Raw genomic sequence first — 13,953 nt, 5'->3', positions numbered from 1 at the left:
GGCAATAGATTTTATTCTCTGCTACCATAAGTGAGTCTCAAAGGGTGTCTTGCCTACCTAATGGGAGGGTAATGACTGTGCAAGAACCTCAGAAGTGATGGTGAGGGGAAAGATCCAGTTGGGACCAATGACATAGGAAAAAGAAGGGAGGAGGTTCTGCTGAGGGAGTGTCATGAGTTAGAAATTAAATTACCTCAAGGGTAATAATCCTGAGATTATCAAACCACATGAAACTGACATAGGGACATGCAAATTTGGAAAGTCGGCATGTGGCTAAAGGGTTGATGTGGGAAAGAGGGATTGATGTGGGAAAGAGCTGGTTTTGAGTGAGTAGCACCTTAGTACTGGGCATGTTGGCTTGGGAGAGGAAGTGGCTGTTGGGCAACCTTTCTTGCCACTAAATTTGGAGGGAGTGGTGGCGCTCAGGTCTATCAAAGTTAGGGTTGTCCATGATGGCCCTGGACCCAAATTTCATTTTAACAGATGCCTGTGTGTGATTTTTTTAATGTGGGGTGATCATTGCACGCCAACTGCCACACGATCTTAGCAGAGTAGGGCCATGGTCCAATGGCAAGGGGGTTCTAAAAGGATTGGAGGCCAGACTCTGCTGTAAGACATTATCACGTTCTGTACATGAATTCCTCAAAGCCTTTCCACCAACTGCAAGCCACAAGTCAGGAGTGTGATAGAATACACTCGATTTCCCTAAATGAGTACAACTCCAATAAAACTCAAGAACCTCAGCACCACCCAGCATAAAGCAGCCTGCTTGATTGGCGCTTCATCCACTACCTTAAACATTCACTCCCTCCACCAGTGGCATACTGTGGCTGCAGTATGTACCATCTACATAATGCACTGCAGCAACTCGCCAAATCTTCTTCAACAGTGCCTCTCAAACTCATGAAACTACTACCAGGAAGGACAAGGGCAGCAGGCACATGGGAACGTCCAAGTTCCCCTCCATGTCATAGACCATCCTGACTTGAATTATATCACTGTTATTCCACTGACACTGGGTCAAAATCCTGTAATTCCCTTCCAAACAGCACTGTGGGAGTACTTTCAACACAAACTATAGCGATTCAAGAAGGCAGTTCACTGGCTCACCACCACCTTCTCAATGGCAACTAGGGATGGGCAATAAATGCTGACCTTGCCAGTGACACCCATATTTTGTAAATTAATTGTAAACAAATAATTACCAGGATAAAATGAATGGGCAGTTGGTAGAGCACGGACAAATAAAGGTAGACCAATACAGGTTTGCTAAAGGCAAATCTTGCTTGACCACCTTGGTTGAATTTTTTTTGATGAACTAACAGAGGGTGGATGAGGGCAATGCAGTCAGTATTGTGTAAATGTACTTTCAATGTGTTTTTGATAGAGCACCACAGGATATGCTTGTTGGTAAAATTGAAGCACTTGGGATAAAAGAAACAGCAGCAGCATCATAGAGAGAAATTTGGCTGAGAGATAGAAAAGAGAGTTATGGAATTGTTACTTTTTGGACTGGAGGCTGATACACAGTGGTGTTCTATTGGGTTCAGGATGAGAACCACTTTTTTTTGATATACGTTATTGGCTTGGACTTAGGAATACAGGACACAATTTCAAATTTGCAGATAACACAGAACGTGGAAGACCAATAAACAGTGAGTAAGAGTAATAGACATGGACAGGCTTGGTGGAATGGGTGGATACATGGCAGATGAAATTCAATGCAGGAAAATGTGAGTTGATATAATTTTGATCGAAAAAATGGGAAGAGACAATACTAGCTAAATGGTACAACGTTAATGAAGGTGCAAGAACAGAGAGAATGGGAGGGAGGTGTGTGCACAAATTTTTGAAGGCAACAGGACAGATTGATAAGGCAGCTTGTAAAGTTTTGGGATCTTGAGCTTTGTAAATAAATGCAAAGGGTGCAAAAGCCAGGAATGATGTTGAACCAATTTAAAACACTAGTTCACCATCACCTGGTGTATTTTGTCCAAATCTAGGCATCTTTAGGAAGAATATGAAGACAGAAGAGATTTTTTGAGAATGGTTGCAAGGATAGACTGCTGAAGCTGGGGTTGTTCTCCTTCAAGCACGGAAGTTTAAGAGGAGATTTAAAAGAGATTGTGATTGGTTTAGGCGACACAAATCTTGGAAGTATTGTGAACTGTGAGGACAATAGTGATAGACTTCAAGAGGACATAGGCTGGTGGAATGGTGGCAAGTGAAATTTAATCCAAAGAAACGTGACGTGATTCATTTTTGTAGGAATAACAAGGAGAGGCAATATAAAATCAAGGGTACAATTCTAAAATGGGTACATGAACAGAAGGGCCTGGGGGTATATGTACACAAATCATTGAATGTGATAGAGCAGGTTGAGAAAGTGGTGAAAAAAGCATATGGGTTCCTCAACTTTATAAACAGAAGCATAAAGTACAAAAGCAAAGAAGTTTTGATGAACCCTTATAAAACATTGTAAACATTGGTTCAGCCTTAACTGGAGTATTGGAGTACAGCACACTTTAGGAAGGATTTAGGGAGGATGTAGAAGAGATTTACAGGATTGATTCCAGGGGTGAGGGATTTCAGTTAAGTGGGTAAATTCGAGAAGCTAGGATTCTTTTCCTTAAAGAGAAGGTTGGGCGCAGTTTAATGAAGGTGTTCACAATCATGAAAGGTTTAAATCAGGCTTGACCAACCTTTTCACACGGGGGGGGGCCACAATTCCATTTTTTTCTCACTCAAGGGACAGAATTTTCCGTTAATGAAACTAAGTGCAGTGGTGGGCGGTTTCGGCAGCACCCACGCCACTGGCTGGAATGGCGGGAACTCGCGCCCGATTCTGCACTTGGAGGGTCATTGATTATGCAAAGGCACGTATTAGTCCGAATCACCTGGTGGGTTGGGAGTTGATTCATCTGCCAGCCGGCGAGTTCAAAGGTCCAAGTGCCACATTTAAAGGCCAGTCCAACACAGACAAGTGCTCTATTCCAGGGATGGCTGCAGGAAGCACAGCAGCCTCATCTATCTGACTAGGGAGGCCATCAAAGAGCAGGTCAGCGCTGTTAGCAACTGCGCCCGAAATGCCATCCAGTACAGGAAGAAGATGAATGATCTCATCCACTCCGCCAGGGTAAGTCATCATCCAACTCATCCAATATCAAACTCTCATCATGGCATCATGCACTCAACAGGCTACTCTCTTCAGGGATCTCACACAACCATTAGCGGAGAACACATATCAACATTCATCCTCCAACTGAAACTTTCACATCACCACCATCCCATCTATCACATGTCTGTCCTTGGCTTGCTGCATTGTTCCAGTGAAGCCCAACGCAAACTGGAGGAACAACACCTCATCTTCCGACCAGGCACTTTACAGCCTTCCGGACTGAATATTGAATTCAACAACTTTAGGTCTTGAGCTCCCTCCTCCATCCCCACCCCCTTTCTGTTTCTTCCCCCTTCCTTTTGTTTTTTCCAATAAATTATATAGATTTTTCTTTTCCCACCTATTTCCATTATTTTTAAATATTTTTAAATCTTTTATGCTCCCCCAACCCCCACTAGAGCTATACCTTGAGTGCCCTACCATCCATTCTTAATTAGCACATTCGTTTAGATAATATCACCAACTTTAACACCTATGTGTTCTTTTGTTCTGATGTCTGTGACATCTTTTGATGATCTGCTTCTATCACTGCTTGTTTGTCCCTACAACCACACCAACCCCCTCCACTTCTCTCCCCCCACCCAAACCACACCCCCCCCCACCTTAAACCAGCTTATATTTCACCCCTTTCTTGGATTCACTCAAGTTCTGTCGAAGGGTCATGAGGACTCGAAACGTCAACTCTTTTCTTCTCCGCCGATGCTGCCAGACCTGCTGAGTTTTTCCAGGTAATTCTGTTTTTGTTTCCCATCTATCATGTTGCTCACACTCCATCCTCACATTCTGGGGAGGGCTCACCACACACAGGGGACATGCATCTCACCCAATGTCTGCTCCATCCCTTCTCATCACATGCCTTTCTTTCTTCTTCATACAGGCCAAGCTGGCGCACAACAGGCGTGAGGGATCACAGACCGGGGGAGGGATGGTCAACATCATTGCCCTTGCTGAGTTTGAGGAGGCTGCTGTCAAGCTGACTGGGGAGAACAGGGATCGCTCCTGTGGAGAAGGGGAGATCGACCTCTCCTAGCAACCTAGTATGGATCACAGCTCCATCACCACATCAAACCCAGACAATCACAGTGAGTCACATGCCGCCTTATCCAGCTCATGCTCATTCACTGAAACTCTATTTTCTAGGGACCAGCAGATCGAGACCCCCAGGCCACTCGTGCACCAGTCCGAGCCCCAGACCACGTCCAAAGCAGAAGCTCTGGAAAAACCGTCCCTGCGCTCACACACACCCTCCACCAGCTCGGAGACACATAAATTGGGGGGCACAGCTGTAGGTTCAGCTCAGGCTCACTTTCTGGAGAACACCTCACTGACATGTCCCTGCAGCAGTCAGAGGCAGGGACAGTCCAGATCTCCGGCACTCGGTGTCCTGCTGGAAACCAGCCACCCGCTCGGCCAGACTCAGATGATGAGCCTCTGGAAGTCTCCAAATGAATGCTGGAGATGCAATGACAGGCGGCCAAACATCAGATAGAGAGTCGACAGTCACTAAGCAGACTAGAGCGAACGATGGAGGAGTCTGTCTACATTCCGTCTGTTGTCATGGCTCCAACATGCGAGCACCTTGAAGTCACCATGGGAAGGCTGGCGACCACCATGGAGACCTTGGTCCAGCAGGTGTTGCCAGATTTGTGCTCAGCCCTGCACTCTATGGTTACACACCCTGGTGGGCACCATCAGGATGTAGACAACATGGCGACGAGGCACTTGACCTCGCTCCAGGTGCACCATCTCCTGCAGGAGTCAGGGCAGGGTCCTCGAACACCCACAGGGAGGATAAGCGCCAGCCGGACACCCTGGGGGCCTCCACTCAGGACACTCCAAGGATGTGCAGCCGCTCACAGCCCCCTCTGTGACCGCATCCACTCCAGCTTCTCAGGCCACCGAAGGTGCTTCTGCCCCTGGACAGGAGACTGTTATCAGGCCGGGGCCCTCCAGTCCTCGAGCCACCAGAGACATCTGCCAAGATCATTACAGACATTAGGACGTGGCAGTAGAAAGTTCAGAAAAATTGATGTCACCTTTGGGTCACAGGTGTGCTATACATGTAAAGAATTTGTACTTTTGTGAATACATTTGATGGTATGTGAATGTTCTTGGCAAGTGAAGACGTAGTGAAGACGTAGTGGCTGTGTACTTTGGAATCCTTTTATATTGAGGTCTAGCCTTCCTCCCACTCAGTGATATGTCCCACAGTGAGATTCACATTCCTGTGATGTCAACCTCAGTTGAACTAGTCTCCACATCCCTTGTGTGATGTCAGGGAGATGCGTTTAATTCTTTATTAGAAATGTGTGATGTAAGCATTTCTAACCCTTCTTCCTCAAGGAACACCATTGAGTGAGAGCTGCTCATCAGCATTGATAATCTCACGGCCTTTGTGTCTCCTCAGTGGCAGTGGCAGAAGAAAAGACAGTTCCCCGAGTGAGCTCACTCACAGGACCCCACAGACCAAAGCAGAGATCATGGCCTGGTGATTCATGAGGCCAGAACGTGCATGTGCGAATGCAGGACTCGTTCTCACTGAAGGTGGGTGGACATCCCCTGAGATGAAAAGGAACAGCATTGAGGGCTAGGAGAGATGTGGCCATATTCCCTCAATTAACTTTAACCTTCCTGGAGCCTGTCAGCAATTAACGTATCACAGGCATGTCTCCCACGTCTTCCTTCCCCCATGGTGTGATCACATTCATACTGACCCTCAACAGCCTCCTGAGGTTCCTGGGCCTCTGAATCTTCATCCTTTGATGAGCTCCCATCCTCCTCCAGTTCTTCCTCTGGCAGGGGTTCACCTCTTTGTATTGCCAGATTGTGAAGGGCACAACACTCTGCGGTTATGTGGGAAACCCTGTCAGAAATGTATTTGTAGTGAGCCATATGAGTGGTCCAAGCATCTGAAGCACACCTTCAGAAACCCTATGGTCTGCTCTCCAAGAGACGTGCGGAGCTGTGAACAGCATTGTACCTCTCCTTGGAAACACTCTTGAGGTTGACGCACTGGTGTCATCAGCCAGCATTTCAATGGGTATCCCTTATCCCGAAGCAACCATCCCCTGCAGATATAATGGTCCCTGAAAAATCTCGGGCACCTGGGAATGACTCAGGATGTAGGAGTCATGGCAACTCCCAGGGTACCGTGTATAAATGTGCAGTATGTGCTTCCAGTGATCACACACCAGTTGTACATTGATGGAATGATAGCCCTTGTGGTTTATAAACATTAGGGCCTGTTGCCATGGAGTCTGTATAGCCACATGGGTGCAGTGTATTGCACCCTGCACTCTTGGGAAGACTGAGATGGTGGCGAAGCCGATGAAACTCGCAGCCTGGCTATCTATCTATCCATACTTACTCTCACATGGACATACACTCTCTTACATGTGCACAGATTCTCTCTCGCACACACACACACACATTCACATACATACACACACATGCACATACACTGTCTCACATGCACACATACTCTCTCTTGCACATACACACTCATGCACACACTCTTGTGCACGAACTCCCTCTCTCATGCACACACACACTCTCTCTCTCGCTCTCTCTTTAGGCCAGCATTTTTATTGCCATCCCTAATTGCCCTTGAGACGGAAGGGAGGGAGTTTCAAAGTTTTGATTCAGCAACATGGAAGGAATGGTGATATTGTTCCAAGTCAGGATGGTGTGTGACTTTGTGGGGAACTTGCAGGTGGGGGTGTTCCTATGCATCTACTGCTCTTGTCTTTTTAGGTGGAGAGGTCACAGGTTTCGAAAGTGCTGAGACTTGGTGAGTTGCTGCAATGCATTTTGTAGATGGTACACACACTGCTGCTATTGTGTGCCAGTGGTGGAGAGACTGAATGTGTAAGGTGTTAGATATGGTACTGATCGAGAGGGCTGTTTTGTCTTTGATGGTGCACTGCCTGAGAATGAGAATATAGTGGGGGAAAAATCAATTCTGCCTTTCAAAAGGGAATTTGATAAGTCCATGAAGAAAAGAAAAGGGCTAAGAGGAAAGGGAGGGTGGGTGGAACTAGTTAAATTGCTCTTGCAGAGACCAGGCATGACTTGAGGGGTATTGTAACCATTCTATGATTCTATTAAATGGTATGTTTGTCTTTATTTCAATGGGATTAGAGTATATGAGTAAAGAAGTCTTACTAAAATTATATAGGACCTTGGATGAGAGCACACCCAGAGTAATATGCAATTTTTACCTGTAAACAGCGTGGCCTTAAGGCAACCTAAGATCTTTGTGTGCAAGTTTAATTTACTGTCCATGTGAAGCTGCAGAAAAAATAAATAAAGGGCTTATGTACCTAAACAAATAGTGTGCACACTGCAAAAAGAGAGTTGATTGGTGTTGTGAACGGTTTTGGCCTACATAGCCAAGGATGGATAAACCTTCTTTAGAGGGTGTTCCAAAAAGGTATAATAGGCTTATTCCTGAAATGATGGTATTGTCCAACGAAGAGAGAATGGGCGGAATTGTCCCAGATTTGCACTGTGTGGTAGCGGGTGGGTAAAAGAATGTTTTATCCCTGGCCACACTGGCGGCTTTTCACAGTGTATCGTGCCAATCCCACTTCATTGATCATGCATTCCCGGGAACATGGCATTTCAATGGTGGGTCGACTCTCATTTGCTAGCCACACTGTCACCTCGCCACTTCCTCATGCCAGGTGCCATATTTAAAGTGCAGCCACGTGCAATTCTCTCAAGTGTTTCCAGCCCAAGACTGATGCACAGAAGACATGGCAAGAAAGGTAAGAAGGCTGAAGCCCTCCGATTCAGTGATGTGTCCCTCGAGTGCCTTCTGAATACCGTGGAAGTCTGCCGTGATGTCCTGTATCCCGGCTCTGGGTGAAGACCAGAAAGCAAGGTCACCAATCCAGCATGGGAGGTGGTGGTAGCGGTGGTCAGCGCCAACGCCCTGAAAAAGAAGACAGCCACCCAGTGCCAAAAGAGGATGAATGGTCTTATCTGTTCCGTCAGGGTAACTCGCTCTTCTCATCACTCAACACAGACACTCCCAAACCTATCACACATCCACAGGGATCTCACACCTCAAGGGACAACAGCACTAACTCTCATATACACCCTCACATCTCCATCAGGCTCATATCCTCTTCAGCTTGCATCCTCATCCCATCCATGTCTCTGCTCACCACACAAACTTTGCACACAGTGCCTTGTGCCCTGCTCACATTGTCTCCATCTGTTTTCATGCAGGAGAAACTGGCTCACATTAGCAGGGAGAGGTCACAGACCAGGGGTGGAGTGGCCCACATTAGACCCCTTACTCGCTTTGAGGGGCAGCCATTCTGCTGACTGGTGAGGAAGTGCACCTTGCCTGTGGTGACGATGAGGTCGGCAGCGAAAACCTATGTGAGGATCCTGCACCACATCATCCTTCTCTCAATGCAATTCTGAGTGCTCTCTCTCCTGCTTTTGACTCTGCTGCCATGCAATACTTATCTCTACTTTGGTTCACAGGGAGCTCTGCCAAGCAAAAGACACCCTCAGCCAGTCACCCCTCAGTTCCATCCATGCCCTCACCTCCAGCCAAAAGGAAACCTCCTCCATTGAAGAGCTGGAAATAAGTAGCCTGGTAGACCCGTCACAGCGCTTACCCACACCCTCCACCAGTGCAGATAAACACACCTTGGTGGGACCTAGATGTAGAGAAGGCTCAGGTTCACAATCAGGTGGTCACCGCACAGACACACGTCCGCAGCATGTAACCTGGCCAATTACGGTCCCCAGCAGTCTACTCTCGATCATCAGTAAAGCGATGGAAGGAGTCATCAATAGTGCTAAGAAGCAGCACTTGCTAAGCAATACTCTGCTCACTGACACTCAGTTTGGCTTCCGCCAGGGTCACTTAGCTCCTGACCTCTTTACAGCCTTGGTTCAAATATGAACAAAAGAATTGAACTCCAGAGGTGAGGTGAGAGTGACTGTCCTTGACATCAAGGCAGCATTTGACCAAGTGTGGCAACAAGGAGCCCTAGCAAAACTGGAGTCAGTGGGAATCGGGGAAATCTCTCCGCTGGTTGGAGTCATACCTAGCACAAAGGAAGATGGTTGTGGTTGTTGGAGGTCAGTCATCTCAGCTCCAGGACATCACTGCAGGAGTTCCTCAGGGTAGTGTCCTCGGCCCAACCATCTTCAGCTGCTTCATCAATGACCTTCCTTCCATCATAATGCCAGAAGTGGGGATGTTCGCTGATGATTGCACAATATTCAGCACTATTCATGACTTCTGAGATGCTGAAGCAATCCATGTTCAAATGCAGCAAGACCTGGACAATATCCAGGCTTGGGCTGACAAGTGGCAAGCAACATTTGCACCACACAAGTGTCAGGCAATGACCATCTCCAACAAGAGAGAATCCAACCATTGCCCCTTGATATTCAATAGCATTACCATCACTGAATACCTGACTATCAACATCCTGGGGGTTACCATTGACCAGAAACTGAACTGGACTAGCCATATAAATACTGTGGCTACAAGAGCAGATCAGAGGCTAGGAATTGTTCGATGAATAACTCACCTCCTGACTCCCCAAAGTCTGTCCACCATCTACAAGGCACAGGTTAGGAGTGTGATGGAATACTCCCCACTGGACTGGATGAGCGCTACTCCAACAACAGTCAAGAAGCTCAATACCATCCAGGACAAAGCAGAGCGCTTGACTGGCACCCCATCCACAAATATTCACTCCCTCCATCACTGATGCAGAGTAGCAGCTGTGTGTACCATCTAAAAGATGCACTGTAGGAACTCACCAAGGCTCCTTAGACAGCACCTTCCAAACCCATGACCATTACCATCTAGAAGGACAAGGGCAGCGGATACATGGTAACACCACCACCTGGAAGTTCCCGTCCAAGTCACTCACCATCCTGACTTAGAAATATATTGCCATTCCTTCACTGTCACTGAGTCAAAATCCTGGAGCTCCCTTCGTAACAGCACCGTGGGCGTACCTACACCTGATGGACTGCAGCGGTTCAAGAAGGCAGTTCACCACTACCTTCTCAAGAGCAATTAGGGATGAGCAATAAATGCTAGCCTAGCGAGTGATGTTCACATCCCATGAATGAATAAAAATAATATAGAATGCTAAAATGAACAAACCAGTCACACACTGGATCCTGGGCATTTTTTGAGGCTTTCTGATCACAGGTGGTAATTGCAAAGGATAGGTAATATAGATTCACCAACACAGCTCTGAAATTGTACAGAGACGGGTGGTTCATGTAATCCGTTTTAGTAGGAAAAACAGAACAGCAGAGTATTATTTAAATGGTGAAAGATTGGGAAATGTTGATGTACAAAGGGACCTGGGTGTCCTTGTGCACCAATCACTGAAAGCAAGCATGCAGGTGCAGCAAGCAGTTAGGAAAGCAAATGGTATGTTGGCTTTCATTGCGAGAGGACTTGAGTACAGGAGCAAGGATGTCTTACTGAAGCAATTTAGGGCCTGGTGAGGCCACACCTGGAGTATTGTGTGCGGTTTTGGTTTCCTTACCTAAGAAAGGATATACCTGCCATAGAGGAGGTGCAGTGAAGGTTCACCAGACTGATTCCTCGGTTGGCAGGATTGTCATATGAAGAAAGATTGGACCGGCTAGGCCTGTATTCACTGGAGTTTAGAAAAATGAGAGGGGATCTCATTTAAAAATATTAAATTCTGACAGGGCTGGACAGACTGGATGCAGGGATGATGTTTCCTCTGGCTGGGGGAGGTCTAGAACAAGGGGTCACAATCTCAGGATACAGGGTAGACCATTTAGGACTGAGATAAGGAGTAGCCTCTTCACTCAGAGGGTTGTGAAACTATGGAATTCTCTACCACAGAAGGCTGTGGAGGCAAGTTACTGAATATATTTAAGAAGGAAATAGGTAGATTTCTGGACTCTAAAGGCATCAAAGAAGTATGGGGAGAGATCAGGAGTATGGCGTTGAGATAGAGGATCAGCCATGATCATATTGAATGGCAGAGCAGGCTTGAAGGGCCGAATGACCTACTCCCACTTCTATTTTCTGTGTTTCTAGGTGAATATATCTGTGAATGCGTAAGGACATATTGAGAGTACTTAGCAAAGCATGTAGGATCTTGGGCTTCGTAAACAGAGGTATTAAGTACAAGATAATTGAAGTTATGCTGAACCTGTAACACTCTGGTCAGGCAACAAACTTTCTGCTCACCACACTTTAGGAAGGATGTGAGAGTCCTTGATATAGTGCAGAGATTTACCAGAATGGTTCAGGAAATAGAGGATTTCAGCCACAATATTAAGTTGGAGAAGCTTGGGTTGTTCTCCTTGGAGCAAAGGAGATTGAGGGGAAATTTGATAGAGGTTTACAAGATTATGAAAGGCTTTGATAAGGTTGACAACAAAAAGCTGTTCTCATTAGTGGATGGTACAAGGACTTAGGGACACAGATTTCAAGTTTGGGGCGCAAGATGCAAGGAGGGCTGTGAGGAAAAACCTTTTTATACAGACAGTGATAATGACCTGGAACTCACTGCTCATAAGGTGATGAAAGTGGAGATGATGAATGATTTCAAAAGGAAATTTGATGGGCAATTGAACAAAATAAACTTGCGGAGCTGTGGGGTAGCGCAGGGAATGGGACTGATTGTTCTGCAGTGAGCCGGCATGGACTCAATGGGCCGAAAAGCCGTCTTCTGTGTTGTAATGACTTTATGGGCAGAATCTAAGGTAACGGGGTCTTGGCCACCGGCTGGAGTGCTGGTAATACCCCCGTGTCATTTTCTTTTGAGAAGGCCCTCCACATCTTGTTGAACTCGGGCACTTAACAGGCCAGGGGTCGGCCTTCCCTGGGATCAAGGGCCACTGGGGTGGAAGTCCCAACCTGCCGAGAGCTACTGGCCAATCACAGGCCGGCTGCTCTTCTGTACTCAGCTGCTGTTGGTATTACACCTTGGGTCTAGGAGGGACCCAGGCACAGGTGATTGATGGCAGGAGGGGGGTCATGGGCTGGGGCTCACAGGGAGGTTGAGAGGAGTCAGCAGCAAGGGCAGGAGGGTGGCTTTCAGCAGGACCACCTTTCGCAATGCTAGGTCTCTCGATCAGGCACCCCCCCCCCCAGCCAACCACCACCACCCCCCCTCACCCGTCACCTTGGGAGCCCGCAAACAAACACACCAAGGTTTGCTTCTCATGCTCCTTGCATGGCGAGCACCCCATCTACCATTAGGTTAATACCAGAGGTGGCGGAATGAGACCCTTAAGTGGGAATTAATTGCCAAACTTTGTATCAACTGCAAAATTCATACACCAAAGTCTAGGTTATTTATATCTGACAAGGAAAGTAATGGCCAAATACTGATCCCAAGGAGGCCCTTCTGGTTCTCTTGAGTCAAAAAAAAATGTCATCACTAATTTCTGCCTCTTATCCCTTAGTTAATTATGTACCTAAATGACCACATTTCTATTTTCTGAATAAGCCTATTATGTGAGGTTATGTGGCACTTTATCAATACTGTATTAAAGTCTATTCATACAATATTCATACTGCACAACTTTCATCAACTCTTATTGTTTGAGAAGGTCAATAGCTTCTCCTGTGATGCTGCGGATTGGTTCTCATTGATGGCCTTCTGACCTTGCATAGTAGGATGCTGGAAGGGGGGTCATCAGCTACTTGTAGAGGGAGTAGCCTTTTTGACTAAGCAGTTAATCTCCGTTGTCTCCTTGAGGCCTGAAGACACTATGCAGTGCAGACTGGTGCAGGATAAATGCATAGTATGTGCTGTCAGGATAGCGGGCATTCACAAGATGAACATCTCGGTGTGGTCACACATCAACTGTATGTTCAGAGGCCGGTAGCCTCTGCAGTTCCTGTATTGCTTCCCGTTGACAAGGGGGGCCTGCAGAGCCACATGTGTGCATTCGTTGACACCCTGCACCATCAGGAAGTCCACAATTCTGGTGAATTCATGTGCTCTTTCATCCTTATATTCCAACCTCAAGGGAAGGAGGATGAAGTCCCCTTTCCTCGCATACAGTGTTCTGTGACTGCGAGATGTCACTGATGTCACCGGCTCCTGCCTTGAAGAATCTACTGGTGTTGAATGTTAGGGAAACGGTGACCTTCACGGCCACTGCAGGACCATCTTTGTTCTGCTTTGAAACTCCAGGTTGGTGTACAAACATACAAATTAGGATGGGAGTAGGCCTTTCGGCCCTTTTGAGCTTGCTCCGCCATTTAATAAGATCATGGCTGATCTGATTGTGGCCTCAACTCCACATTCCCGCCTAACCCCGAAGCTTTTGACTCCCTTGTTAGTCAAGAATTTATCTACCTCTGCCTGAAAAATATTCAATGACCCTGCCTCCGCCACTCTCTGGGGAAGAGAGTTCCAAAGACTCACAACCCTCTGAAAGAAAAAACTTCTCCTTATCTCTGTCTTATATGGGCAACCCCTTATTTTTAAACTGTATCCCCTAGTTCTAATCTCTCCCACAAAGGGAAACATCCTTTCAGCACCCACCCTGTCAAGTTCTCTCAGGATCTTATATGTTTCAATAAGATCAACTCTCATTCTTCTAAACTCCAATGGATACAGGCCCAACCTGTCCAACCTTTCTTCATAAGATAACACCCACCACGCCACCCCAGGTATCAATCGTGAACCTTCCCTGAACTGTCTCTATCGCATTTCTATCCTCTCTTAAATAAGGAGACTGTACACAGTACTCCAGATGTGGTCTCACAAATACCCTATACA

General features: G+C 46.7%; 1 protein-coding gene across 1 annotated transcript in view; it reads right to left on the bottom strand.

Moving 5' to 3' along the window:
- Positions 1-13,953, bottom strand: part of pdgfc (platelet derived growth factor c) — a 443,053-nt gene that overhangs the window by 25,094 nt on the left and 404,006 nt on the right. The gene's annotated exons all lie outside the window — the stretch shown is intronic.

Source organism: Carcharodon carcharias, chromosome 1 (assembly GCF_017639515.1).
Source record: "Carcharodon carcharias isolate sCarCar2 chromosome 1, sCarCar2.pri, whole genome shotgun sequence".
NCBI classification, from domain to species: Eukaryota; Metazoa; Chordata; class Chondrichthyes; order Lamniformes; family Lamnidae; genus Carcharodon; species Carcharodon carcharias.
This window is presented reverse-complemented; position numbering and strand designations above follow the sequence as displayed.